The sequence below is a fragment of the Rhinopithecus bieti genome, unplaced genomic scaffold (genome assembly GCF_001698545.2).
Source record: "Rhinopithecus bieti isolate Rb0 unplaced genomic scaffold, ASM169854v2 scaffold_2453, whole genome shotgun sequence".
In the NCBI taxonomy this organism is placed as follows: Eukaryota; Metazoa; Chordata; class Mammalia; order Primates; family Cercopithecidae; genus Rhinopithecus; species Rhinopithecus bieti.
Window position 1 is genome coordinate 1,163,045 of NW_016804447.1, and position 2,568 is coordinate 1,165,612.

The 2,568-nt window shown below is 38.5% G+C and overlaps 1 pseudogene; it reads right to left on the reverse strand.

Annotated features, from left to right (window-relative positions):
• Positions 1-1,886: 1,886 nt before the first annotated feature.
• Positions 1,887-2,353, reverse strand: LOC108527184 (bromodomain and WD repeat-containing protein 1 pseudogene; annotated as a pseudogene).
• Positions 2,354-2,568: the final 215 nt, after the last annotated feature.

Genomic DNA, 2,568 nt, shown 5'->3' on the forward strand with positions numbered 1-2,568 from the left:
CACATCTCAGATACAGCAGCAGCAACAACTAACTTTTGTGTAGCCCTTTACAATTCACAAGGTGCTTTCAACATACGTTATCTCATTGAATCCTCACAGCAACCAGAGTTGAGGTAGGTATTTTTGCCAATTTACAAGTAAGGTAACTGAGACTCAAAGGTTCCAGTACCTTTAAAGATATACCCAGCAAATGATTGGTAAAAATGGACCAGAAAACCAGATCTTTTGACGTCAAGTCCCATTTAATACCAAGTGTTTATTTTTCAATGTGGAATTATACCATGCAATATTAAAATAAAAGGTCTTACAACTGATCCAACTTTTCAAAATGGAAGCTCTTACAAGGAAAATTTAATGTCTTTGATTTATATGAAAATTCATGACTTGTTCAGTTTTAAAATTAATTTGGCCAATACTGCCATGACTTTAGTCTCTCTCTTTCGGAAGTGCTGATAAATTATATAGCTTTCCCTTTGTTTTAGGATCACAGAAAGTCCTCTACTGAAGAGTACTTATGTAGGATCTGTGAATCTGAACACTAATTCAAAGTCCATCCCTCCTTGACCTACCGGCAAATGCACTAAGAAAATAAAAAGTCTGTTCTCTTCTATAGGAGATAGTGGCAGAACATAGGTTATAAGCAGTCACACTGCGAGAAATTAGTTTCTTCACAACTCAGAGGAGAGAGGGAAGGCATCATACTAAACCTCTATTGAGCCTCGAGTGCCCCAAACTAACAGGCATATTGCATTTTACATGGATGGATTCATTACCACAATCATGACCAAAGAGCGGTTACAAGGCATCCTCTTGTGGTACTAGTACAAAACAAATAGAGAATACGGCCTTTACCCTAGAGCAGCTTGCTGAAGTCTCTTCTAAGGTCTGCCACTTCTAAATCATGGCTCATCACAAAACAATGACGTGGAACTTGACACGAGCAAAGAAAACAAAGGAAAACAGGCCACCAAATAACTACCATATAACTAGCTAAAATAGAATAATTACAAAGTGAATAGGGACACAGAAGAGGAAGAATATAAACAGTTTCCTGATTAGTGCCACAGTGTGCCATGACTAGAGCACTAAGAAACAACTAAAGCTAACAAACCAGTCTGGCACAGAACCAAGAGGGAGGGTTGTTCTTTTTCAGTTAACCTTAATACTGGTGGTGCATCTAAGAGACAGCATTGCATCAGCAATAGCTCATAATAATAAAAACAAAATCATGGAATGAACTTGATGTATGCTCAGGATCAGAAAAATCAACAGTATTTGGCTATTAGCAGTTTAGTCACATGTACACAAAGATTATATCACATACAAACACTTAGTCCAAGTCATATATCACCAAGCTAATAGAAAAAGAATAGCAATTCCAAACATTTTGCTAGCACATAACTTTGCAAAAAATTAAATTAGTAAAAAAAGAATCATGCAATTTTACATTTTTTGATGCTTGTTTTCAAGCTGCTACCAAATTTAGAAAATCACTTCCCTTTATAACAAAGGGCTTTCAGAATCTAAATATCAAATGAAATTCTAGCATTTAAAAGAGTTTATCAGACACATACAATTACATTCAATGAAACTATGAGTGAGCTACAAAATGGAAAATTAAGAACTCACATTGATAAAACCTCAAACACATCTCAGAATAAATTCAAGCTTTTTAGCTTAACATCTATATCTTTATCAACTTTTTAATGCAGAAGGACCCATTTTAAACACTTAGGTAATAAAATTCAATGTTCTATGCTAAATGCAGAGAATTTTATAGTCTACAGCATGATTTATAGTTACATTATCACTTTTCTTCCACAATGCTTACATTACTTCACAATTATAATAATTATTAAGCTATTGATATGAAGCAGAACACTTCCTCAAATTAAGGTACCTTTCGCTGTAGGTAGCAAAGACTGCCTTCCTGCGGTAAGTAAAGAAGTGACTCTTGAAATACTGGGTGGAATTTCTTTATCCAACATAGCACCAATGCGCTGGCAATACAACAGATATCAGGAGCCACATGCTTGTTGGACGAGACCAGTTCCTTGTAGCTCCTGTTGTGCTCATTGCCCTCCCAGTCCAACCTCTTCGGCAACAATTGGTACTGCTCCAACTCATGGACCAGCACCTGGGCCCCTCTCCAACACAGACCCGCCGAGAGGTACCGCGCGATGAGGAAGTACAGCTCCAACTCCTTGAGAGGCACCGGGCCTCTGGTGGACGAGGCCTCCGCGGTGGCCGGCGCGTGGCGGGAGGCGGGAGCGAGCATGTTAGCCAAGTGCGTGGGCCGCGCCGAGGCCTGACCGGGCCGGCGTCCCTTCTCAGGCACGTACTCCAGCGCCATCGTGCCGTGCACGCAGCCCTAGTTCCTGTTTTTTTTTTTTTTTTTTTTGCATTAGAGTCAACTGGGAAGCTTTTATTTTTCTCCCAGATTTATTGAGGCATACTTAACAAATATAAAATGTAAAATTGTATATATTTTTTAAAATCAGTATTTTCTTAAAAATTCAACGTTATATCCCTGAAACAAGAACTATTTCGGTTATCTTTGTGCTCTCT